The sequence below is a fragment of the Delphinapterus leucas genome, unplaced genomic scaffold (assembly GCF_059928025.1).
Source record: "Delphinapterus leucas isolate spDelLeu-1000000601 "Yukka" unplaced genomic scaffold, BTC_Dleu_Yukka2 spDelLeu_asBTCV2_sq25, whole genome shotgun sequence".
Lineage (NCBI taxonomy): Eukaryota > Metazoa > Chordata > Mammalia > Artiodactyla > Monodontidae > Delphinapterus > Delphinapterus leucas.
The window spans coordinates 8,492,072-8,503,738 of record NW_028322234.1 but is presented as its reverse complement, the minus strand read 5'-3'; positions in this window follow the sequence as shown (position 1 = coordinate 8,503,738).

The window sequence follows — 11,667 nt, the reverse complement described above, 5'->3', positions numbered from 1 at the left end:
GGGATGCTCTGAGACATGGGAGACTATGAGGAAGAGTGGGAGCTGGGGGTGGGGATTGGCTCTGTGAAGTGAGGTGCCTGAGGAGTGGGGACTCTTGAAGAGATGTGCGGGCTCTCTGAGAAGGGAGCGCTCTAAGGACGTGTGCGGTGTAAAGTGTCTCAGAGTAGGAATGGTTGAGGGAGGTGGAGATGTGGGAGATGGGGTTTCTGAAGCAGAGCAAAGCCGGCCTTGCCCTCACCGGCTGGAGGAGGGTAGGGGTAGAAAGCGCCGTTGCCTCAGCAACCCCCAACAGAGTCCTAGGCAGATAGGAGGGGCTTTTAGGGGCCTGCCTGTGGGCGAGGCACGGCGGCCCGCGCGGCGGCGGTTGGCTGACGGAGATAGTAGGGCGTGTCCCTGGGCGGGGCGCGGTCGCCTGGCTGGCGGCGGTTGGCCGTAGGCGGAGGGGGGCGGGGCCCGGGGGCGCGCGTGGTGCGCGCACAGACGGCGGCGGTTGGCTACGACGTCCGCGCGAGCTCTCCAGGCTCGGCTGCTCCTTGGTTGAGCGCCCGCCAGGCCTCGCCGCTCATGGACACCCCGTGCTGCCGCCCCGCTGACCCGCGCCGCTCACCGCCCCGGCCCCCACCGGGCTCCGACACGGACGACGTCCTGCAGATCATGGCCATCACCGACCAGAGCCTGGACGAGGCGCAGGCCAGGTGCTGGCGCGGACTCGGCGGGGGCCACCCAAAGTCGCTTCAGTGAAGGGGGCGGGCCGAGGGGCCAGGGCCGGGGCGGCTGGGGGCGTGAGGGGTGAGGAGGGTGCAGGGTGAGAGATGGGGTGGTGAGTCTGGGCGGAGAGGGAGAGGGCAGATCGGGGGCGGGGGGTTTGAGGAGGACTGAAGGGGGGTTCTGAGGCCGAAAGGATGTTTGGGGTTAAAATGGAACGGATTGAAAGGGGGCTTATGGCGCTAAGCTGTGGGTGCTGGGTTTTAGGAGCTCATCTTGGGGTGAGAGGGATGGGTTTAAGGGGAGTTTGTGGATGGAGAGGTTTATGGTGAAAGGTGGTTTCAGGGTTTATGGATGTAAGGGGGAAGAGGAGTGTTGGGGGGGTGTAAGGGCTGAGAGATGGGTGCACACGGGATTTGTGAAGGATGGACAACTAAATGGATCAGTGGTATGTATGAGGATGGGAAGTTCTGGGGGCAGGTAATGGAGAATGAGTTGTGGGAAATGGGACTCGGGAATGAAGAGATGGTGTGATTTGATTCGGGAAGCATCCAGAAAAAAAGGTTAGTGGGGGAGCTGGAGGGGGACAGAGGACCCCCTTTTTTATTAATTTGGCGAATGTTTATTAGACACTATGTGTGGGTGCTGACATAGTCACTGATCTCAAGCTCATGGTTTGAGGGAGAGAAAGTAAGTAGCAAAACTAAGTATAAGTTGCGCTAAAAGCTGTAAGTAAAGAGATGGCAAGCTGTGGGAAGCCAGGAGAGGGCACAGCACCTTTAGAGGCCCGAAGGTGGGAAAGGGCAGGAAGAATGCAGAGCCAGGGACTGAAAGTCCCCAGTACAGCAGAGAGAGTCTGGAACCAGGATCACATGGGGCCAAGTCTCAGGAAAGAGTTTGGATTTTATTTCAGTTGCAGTGGGAAAATCACAGTGGTTTTAAGACCACCTGTCCCACTTAACCTCCACCCACCACTTGTCAGTGAGCCAGGATTGGTAAAATGTGCTTCACAAGGCAGCCCATTGTGTTTGGGGCCTGCCTGAATTGTTAGAAGGTAGCAAAGCACAGAATGACATCCTTTTGGAGGATGAGGTCTTGTTGAATGGGACTTGTTTGGGGGTAAGGGATGGTCCCTGTGGATGGGACCAGGGTGTAGTGGTGTGGGCTGTGCAGTGCCTAGAACCTTCTAGTGAGGAGGGGTTACAAAGCCAGGTGAACAGCAGCCCCAGGAAAGGAGGAGGCAAGTAAAAGGTGGATATGGCAGGCATTTATTCTTCAAACTTTCTTGCCTTTGCTTCTTGTGGAATGTCGACTCTTTCCACAGTTTTCATGGCCTCTATCTGGGAAGTTAAGAGTGTCACACACACATAACCCCACCGCACACCACTGGAGCATTGTGCTAGGTGCTACAGAAACCAAGATGGCTAAGATGTTCTCTGCCCTTTCAGAGCTCATTCAGAAGGAAGGTGTGTGGGAAACTTAACTCATAAACAGTCATCATAATAGGAGTGTGCTGAGTAGAGATAATTCCTGGCACAAAAGAGCTGGGCCGGGAGAGGGTGCCCTTCTGTGATGCCTTCTCCGCTAAGCCAGTGTGAGAGCAAGGGCATTGTTGTACTTTCCTTTGTATTCCCAGGGCTGTGCACAATGCCTGGCACCTAGTGTTCAGTAAAGTTTTGTGGCACTTAGATTCTGGAAGGATTGGTAGGAGCTAGGGAAGGGGGAAAACGGGCTCTTCACACCCAGGAACCACAGAAGCAGTGCTTTGGGTGCTTGTGGAGCTACCTGTGTTCCTTCTGTTCTAGGCCAGGAGCTGCTTAAGGAGCGAACTCTGCTCAGATGTGGCCTTCCTCAGGCGTGTGTCACCCTGCACTGCCCCAAGGCTGCTACTTTTTTCTTGTAACGATCTCTTGAGATTCTAGACTCCCCTAGGTAGGCTTAGAATGGAATGCAGTCAGTCACCTCTTCTTGCTGTTCTCAGAGAGAGTTGTTTTTCTTTCAAGGCTAAGAAACTGAACAGGGGGTCATTACACTTCCCTTACAACGTAGCTGTTAGGTAGCAGATTCCTGGTTTCTTCCTGAGGTAGAAAGATCCCTGGAGCTTTTATTTTGAGACTTTGGAAACTTCACATCTGCCCCACTCCTTGCGTAGCCTTTAGATAAATTCAAGGCCCTAAAAGTCACCCAAGTCCAGACACCAGTCTTCAGTCCTCAAGTGGGCGGGCCACTTACTCCACTCTGGAGAAAACACAGCTTGGGTGGGTCTTTTCCTCATAGTAAGCCTTGCTGCCTGGTAGATTATCAGCTTGGGCAGGGAAGCAGATTGTGTCTTTCCTGATCAGCCAACTGGGTGAGGCCTTTGGCTTCCCTGGCCTTTGGCTTCACTTCAACTGGTGAGGTCTTTCTGACCCTGCCCTCTCTCTGAAACAAGAGAGAACGGTTTCATCTCTGTGCGCTGCCGACCCCTTAAGAGCCCCTGGAGTCAATTTAGCTCAACTGGCTTGCAAGAAAAGAATTTTTCATCTCAGATTTGAGGCCTTCTCAACCTGCTTTGTCACCGTGTGCTTAAAGAAGGGAAGCACACCTACTGGATTCTTTCTTACACCTTTCTACGTTATTAGGAAGGCAGCTCCACATACTTGGGTGTAATTCATTTTGTTACTATAGCTAAATAGTCTTCAAATAGTGAACTGTGTATTGTTCTTCCTTCTGGCTACACAGATAGTAGAGGGACACTGGGGAGTTTGGAATGCACTGTCTTGGTTGAAATTCAGCCCACGTCAGCTGGAAATTCCCTGTGTGATAGGTAACTAGTCTTCTTGAATGATCTTCTGAACTTCTTTGGTGACACCCTGAGCTTTTCCTAGAGAGGGACAGTTTTTGTGTTTTCTGAGTTGGATCTTCCACTGATCACGTTCTCATTCATTTCTTATATGGGACCGGGAAGGCAGGAAATTTTCTCTTGTTTGCCAAGGATTTTCTGAGTATGTCACTCTATCATGTGTAGCCTTAGTTTTTATAATAATAAATTTGACAACATGTTGAAGTTTATGTAGATTTGTTTCCTTTGCTTCTTTTGAATACCTTTATGAAGGGTTTATAAGGTTATCAGACTAGGGTTGAGGGCTCCTCTGTCAGGACTCTCAGGTTCCAAAGTTCTTCCCCCTCCCAGAGTTGTTAACCAGTGTTTGAATCATCGGCCCCTTTGAAAATCTGGTGCAATCTCTGGGTCCCCTCCTAACCATGCCCCCTGACAGTGTGCTTGTGTACCACACCTTTGAGAATCCTCAGGCCTCAGGTGTCCTGGGGCCTGGAAGCTGCCCCTCGTCAGTGGTGGACTCACTTTTTTGTCTAGTCGTGAGATTCCTAACAAGTCAGTGTGAAAACTCTAGAGCTGGGAAGGCTGAGGGGTGAGTTTTGGAAACCTGATTTTAAAAGGAAGCAGAATGGTCAACAATGTCGTCCTGGAGACCTGGGCTCCAGACCTGATGTTCTGGAAGAGGCAGCTGAAGAGGACTGGCCCTTCAAGTCATTCTGCATGTTGGAACGACAGGTGGGTTGTGCTGCCAGATTGGCAGATTTAGCTGTTGTGGTCAGTTCTTGACCTTTTGCTTGCAAGGGCATGAAGATGCTCTAGAGAGCTACACTGTCCAATGAGGTAGCCACTTGCCATGTGTCTCTGTAAATTAAAATGAATTAAAATAAACATTCAGGGAACTTCCTTGGTGGTGCAGTGGTTAAGAATCTGCCTGCCAATGCAGAGGACACGGGTTTGATCCCTGGTCCAGGAAAATCCCACATGCTGCGGAGCGGCTAAGACTGTACGCCACAACTACTGAGCCTGCGCTCTAGAGCCCGCGAGCCACAACTACTGAAGCCCACATGCCCTAGAGCCTGCGCGCCGCAATAACTGAGCCCACGCACCGCTACTGAAGCCCGTGCTCTCTAGGGCCACTTGCCTAAACTACTGAGCCCGTGTGCTGCAACTACTGAAGCCCGCACGCCTAGAGCCCGTGCTCCGCAGCTAAAGAAGTCACACCAGGCTTCCCTGGTGGCGCAGTCGTTGGGAGTCCGCCTGCCGATGCGGGGGACGCAGGTTCGTGGCCCGGTCCAGGAGTATCCCGCATGCCGCGGAGCGGCTGGGCCCGTCAGCCATGGCCGCTGAGCCTGCGTGTCCGGAGCCTATGCTCCACAATGGGATAGGCCACAACAGTGAGAGGCCCGCGTACCGCAAAAAAAAAAAGAAAGAAGTCACAGCAGTGAGAAGCCCGCTCACCAAAACGAAGAGCAGACCCTGTTCACCACAACTAGAGAAAGCCCGCGTGCAGCAACAAAGACCCAACGCAACCACAAATAAATAAATTAACTAAATTAAACATTCAGGGACTTCCCTGGTGGTCCAGTGGGTAAGACTCTGCACTCCCAATGCAGGGGGCCCGGGTTCAGTCCCTGGTCGGGGAACTAGATCCTGCATGCATGGCGCAACTAAGAAGTCTGCTTTCCACAACTAAAGATCCTGCATGCCGCAACGAAGATCCTGCATGCCGCAGCTAAGACGGGTCAAACTAAGACACAGCCTAAATAAATAAATAAATAAATGTTTTAAAAAATAAAATTAAATCAGACATTTCGTTCCTCAGTCACACTAGCTACCTCTCAAGTACTCAGTAGCCATGTGACTACCATCTTAATGCAGGTAGAGAACATTTCCATCATGGCAGAAAATTCTGGACAGCAGTGTTCTAGAGCAATGCTTCTCTTAGCTGGACCTGCAGCAGATCTCTGCAGAAATGTTATTGCACAGGTTCTGATGTAGCAGGTCTCAGTGGGGCCCAAGAGTACACATTTCTAACCACCTCCCAAGGGTGCCAATGCCACTGATCTCAGACCATACTTGGAGAGGTCAGACTCTCAAGAGTGGAGATGATAGCGTGTCATTTATTTCAATTTTCATGAATCATTTTACCTAGTAGATGGTTAATCTGACAAATGGAAATTATTTTTGAGCCTAAGTTGTGTTTGTGGGCATAAGGGATTTTAAATTAATCACAAGGGTCACATATTAGCATTGTTTTGTCTATTTAATATAGAAAGAAAATTAGAAATGAACAAATAAAAATCAGAAAACAGTTGATTTTTTTTTCTCTAGATGAAACATTTGATCTGGAGCCATGGGACCTTGTTGTTTCAGGATCTGTTTACATTTTCAGTCTAAGGAAGTCAAGTTTTAGAAGTCCCAGGGTTGTTTCTATATTTCCTTTACATGGTCTATAAAACCATAGCTCAACTTTGCGTTAGTTTGTAGAACTTGAGTGTAATAGAAAATGATCATTGGGGAATGGTAATAAGGTTTTTAGGGCAAAAAAACTTTACATATAATGAATAAAAATATGATGGAGAATGGTCACTATTATACATGTGTTAAGAGTAAGCTATATGGCATATGCAGTGGTGAACCTGAAACTAAAAAGAGTATATTTAGAGGTTGGCCTTTGGGCAACATAACAGATACTGTAATTAGGGCCTCCATAGCTTTCCTTAGGAAGAAAAGATTTCTCTGAACTTTTTTAAATTTGATTTTTACATATATGACTTGTTAGGTATTTTCTACTAGTCAAAATTTGCATGACTTTCTTCATTCCTCCAGTATTTCTGCAGACTTTACCTGGAATATGGATTAAATTCTGAATATTAAAAGGAGATGATGACATAAGTTTGACTATCCTTAAAACTTACTCAAATGGCAAGGCATGTACTGTCAAGTGAATGGTGTGCCCCTCGTCTTGGTACCTCTGGGATACTAAATATGGAAACACAGACCTCTAGAAGTATGTATATTAATGCATGTCAGAAAGCATTGAGCTTTCAGCACGCCCATCAAAGAATGCAAGGGGTCAGAAGAGGAATTTATGGTTTGGAATTTCCTAAAGCCAGATAGCATTAGCATGAGAGGATCTATTAGTCCAAAGCCGGGAAGTAAAATTTCAGAGCTGAGATTTTCTTTTTCATCGCCCTTAAGGAGGTTCTGTAGATACCAGTGAACTTGGTGCCTGGCAGTCTGTGTTCTTAGACTGCTTGCAGGTTTTAGCTCTGCTCCTGGGTTAACATGCTTAGCTTGGCTTTGTCTAGTGCCAAAGGAAAGTCTTGCTGTCCTTGGTGTGCTTTTCCTAAGAGTTGGATTTTATTTTATTTTATTTTACTTTACTTTTTGCTGCATTGGGTCTTCATTACTGCATGCGGGCTTTCTCTAGTTGCATTGAGCAGGGACTACTCTTCATTGCGGTGCGCGGTCTTCTCATTGCAGTGGCTTCTCTTGCGGAGCACAGGCTTTAGGCACGTGGGCTTCAGTAGTTGTGGCACGCGGGCTCAGCAGTTGTGGCTCACAGGCTTAGTTGCTCCACAGCATGTGGGATCTTCCCAGACCAGGGATCGAACCCATCTCCCCTGCATTGGCAGGCAGATTCTTAACCACTGCGCCACCAGGGAAGTCCCGATTTTGTTGGTTTTAAAACAATTTCCTGAAGCTATCTAGGATCACAGCAAAATCCCTTGTTTTTTTGCTATACACGGGCCTCTCACTCTTGTGGCCTCTCCCATTGTGGAGCACAGGCTCCGGACACGCAGACTCAGCGGCCATGGCTCATGGGCCCAGCTGCTCCGCAGCATGTGGGATCTTCCCAGACCAGGGCACGAACCCGTGTCCCGTACATCGGCAGGCGGACTCTCAACCACTGTGCCACCAGGGAAGCCCAAAATCCCTTTTGATTGTCTCTCTTGTCATGATGCACTATTAAACCCCTTAATATTTTCCCTTCATTCCTAGAGTGGATGAGTGCCCCGTGTGGGCTCGGCCCTAGAACCGAGACCAAAAAGAGGGGACCCCAGCCGAGCCCTGTGTGCCTCTGGCTTCTGCTCCCTTCTTTGGCTGTGGAACCTAGCAGTTCTCACCCTAGTTTTTGATTCTCCACTTGCCCCACTTAAGTCTAGAGACGTCAGAGCTCTGCTTTCAAACTCTTCGTTTCTACTCTGCTAGTGTCACATCTCTAGCCTCTACCTTTCCTTCAGTTCAGTTCAACAAATCTTTGCTCAGTTAGTGTGCCAAGTATGGTGCTGGCCTGGAATTTCTGAAATGAGTAAGTTGAGGCCTTCATCATGCCCGGGCCAGGCGTGGTAAATGCTTTAAACGGAAGAAAGGAGGGAGTAAGAAATCCAGGCTAGGACAGGCCAACCCATTAGAGTCTTGGACTAGACAGAGGAGTAGGACTTCCCCAAGTCCGGAGGAGGGAGAAGGTCAGCAGGACTCTGGTGAAGAGCCTCGAATGTCTTGCTAAGTGGTTTGAGTTTTTTGGAGCAGGCAGTGAGAAGCCATTTCACCTTTTGCTCAGGAGAGAGATTTTCATCTCTCTGTGGTTTTGAGTAAGAAATTTAACAATAGTGTTGATTGTGACCAATCCATGGGCAAATTAGGAAATAAGGACATCATAATGAGATTTTCACAGACTTAAATTTATTCCATTTAAAGGTTGCATTTCATTCAAGTCCTGCAGAGTTTTTCTTGTGTTGTATTAAATAATTATCCTCGTTTCCTGTTGCCAAAACTGCCTCCTGATCCAAGGCTTCCTTTTGCTAAAATAACTGTAATAATTTCTATGGTTGAATTTGGGTATCAGTACGTATTCTCAACCCCCATTTACTTAGCTGTTTTTGTTTCATTGTTTGTAGGTTTGCTTTTAGAATGACTCTACAGATGACTGATGGTACCCACAACAGTTTGATTCTCCCCAGTTTTACTTTTACAAAGAAGCTTATTTTAAAATGCCAGGGCATCTGTCTCCTGGGCTGCATTCCTTTCTGGAGCTTGGCATCCTCTGTGAATTTCTAGGTTTTCCATCAAGATTTGATTTCCTCAGGGTTGGAAACATGGCTTCTAATTTTTTTTCTTTTCCTAGGTCTGTCTCCAGGAGGTGACTGGATTTGTCAGCTAAAACAATCCTTCTAGAAATGAGAATAATTAAGGGGATTTGATTTCATCTTTTGTTGAGGTATTAGAATCATTGTAGCTCTCAGGGAAGCTTTTTCAAAAGTATCTTATTCTAAAGGATAAGATCTCTGAATATATCTCTAAATCAAATTCCTCAGTAATTTAAAATGATACCTTGCTCAGGAAATAAGTCAGATAGAAAAAGACAAATAGTGTATGTTTTCACTGATACGTGAAATCTAAAAAATGAAACAAGCAAACAAACAGAAAAGAAATCTCTCACAGATACAGAGAACAAACTAGTGGTTGCCAGAGGGAGAGGGCTGGGGGAGAGGCTAAATAGGTGAAGGGGCTTAAAAGGTACAAACTACTAGGTAAAAAATAAATAAGTTACAAGGATGTAATGTACAGCACAGGGAATATAGTCAATATTTTATAATAACTTTGTTTGGAGTATAAGCTATACAAATATTGAATTACTATGGTGTACACCTGAAACTAATGTAACGTAAGTCAACTATACTTCAGTAAAAAATAAGTAAATAAATAAATACCTCCAAAATAAATAAATATAATAAAATAATACCTTGTTCAGGGAAGCAGATTTTTCCATAATTTGGAAAAGTAAATTACAGCTAAAATTAGAAGCTACAGTACACTGTTGGTAGAAGCCAGGATGTGACTTACGTTCTATTCATTCCCACATTCCTTTCTCCTTATACAGTGACCGGTATATACTAGTGCCTCAATAAATGTTTGTCCTATAAATATTGAATAAGTGGGGTTGGAGGATGATAAAGCTGTATGCTTTCATTTTCTGGCATGATTCTATGTGACTCTCAATAGTTTTGTTACAGATTGGTTTTGTTTAGCATTGGTTTTGAAAGGATATTCGCAGATTTGTTTTTTAATTTAGATTATCCTCGGAAGTTTCTTTTATTTATTTAAAAGATTTATGATTTCTCATTCATTGGAATTTTGCTTCTTCATAAACATTAACATTTTGTTTTGTTTTAATGCAGATACTTGGTTGCATAGAACATGTCATGTACTTGCCAAAGGTGCGAGCACAGACCTTCTTTTTCTCCCCACAGTCCCCATTCACTGCCTTACAATCTGTTCAGTTATCTCAGCTATCTGTCACTATGTAACAAATTACCACAAACCTAACAGCTTAAAACAGTTAAAACTGATCTCAGTTTCCACAGGCAGGAATCTGGGCACAGCTGAGCTGGGTCCTCTGCTCAGGGTCTCACAAGGCTTCGGTCAAGGTGTTGGCTGATCTGTGTTCCTATCTGAAGCTCAGGATCATCTTCCAGTCTCGTAGGGTTGTTGGCAGAACCGTTGCTTGCAGTTGCAGGACTGAAGTTCTTGTTTTCTTGCTGGCTGTCAGCTGGGGGGTCTGCTCTCAGCTTCAATAGGCTGCCTGCGGTTCCCCATTACTGACCCTCTCACAACATGGCAGCTGGCCTCAAGGGCAGCAGGTGACGTTCCCCAGTCCACTAAGGTGGAGTCATAATGTAACATAACCACAGGCGAGACTATATACCATCACTTTTGCTGCTTTGCAAGTCACAGATTCTGCCCAATCTCAAGGAGACAGGATTATACTCAGTGGGGGTCACCTTAGGATGTGTCTGTCACAGAAATTAGTTCATCCCCTTTGATGAATGATGTAGTCTGTCCTACTTTATGTAATCACTGATGGTTTGCTGTCAGCCGCTTGATCACCTCTAGGCCAAGAACATGCTTAAAGGTTAGACATTTGTTTACTTTTCATAATAAACCACAAAAACATTCTGTGAAGTTACTTTGTGTTCATTCAAAGGTGCTTTATACTGTATCTAAAGTAAGATGTTTTATAGGCAGGAAACTGACCTGGGAATAATCATTCCTAGAATCCCTTTAAGAAGCAGAGCAGCCGACTTCATTCTCTTTCCTTGTATTCTTTTTTAAATTTATTTCTTTATTTATTATTTATTTTGGGTTGCATTGGGTCTTTGTTGCTGCGCATGGGCTTTCTCTAGTTGCGGTGAGTGGGTGGCTACTCTTTGTTGCAGTGCACAGGCTTCTCAGTGCCGTGGCTTCTCTTGCTGAGGAGCACGGGCTCTAGGCACGCGGGCTTCAGTAGTTGTGGCACACAGGCTCAGTAGTTGTGGCTTACAGGTTTAGTTGCTCCGCAGCATGTGGGATCTTCCTGGACCAGGACTCGAACCCGTGACCCCTGCATTGGCAGGTGGATTCTTAACCACTGTGCCACCAGGGAAGTGGGGCAGGGGTGTGGGGGTGTGGGGGGGGTGTGTAGGCATGTTGACTGGTGCTGAGAGTTAGATAAAAGAGGTATTGGGAGTGTGGCCTTTGGATTTGAGTTTGCATATGAAAGGCACACTCTCAGGCAAGTTGTTTGCTATATCTGGATTTAGTTAGCCCTGGGAAGGGCAGTCTCTCCCTGCCCCAGGATGTCAAAGCATCATAAAAGATATAAAATTTTAAACATGATTAATACACACCCTTTCTTTTAGCACTTGCTACATTTCTTTACTTTCTTTCGGGATCAAGTGTCAAAGAGTTTGTGGTTGCTACTTCCACTTCCTCTCCCACCTCCACCCACCTTCTCCCAACCTTCTCACTCTGCTGAGTCACCAGTGACCTCCATGTTGCTAAATCCAAGGTCTCTTCTCCCACTTCACCTCTCAGAAGCATTTCTCACAGATTACTCTTCTCTCTTTGAAACTGTTTTTGGTCCCTCCCCACTGGCAGTTTGGGTCCCAGTCTCTTCTGCAGGATTTTATCATCTGCTTGACCTCTACAAGTACAGATGCCTAAGCCTGGGGCCTGGGCCGCTCTCTGTCTACATTGTCCTATAGTGATTCCCTCAAGTCTTGTGGCTTAAAGTGCCATCTCTATGCCCAGGACTCCATCTTTATATTGTTTATCTCCAGCCTTGAGTCCATGTCCATGTGCCAGCTGCCTACCTGATA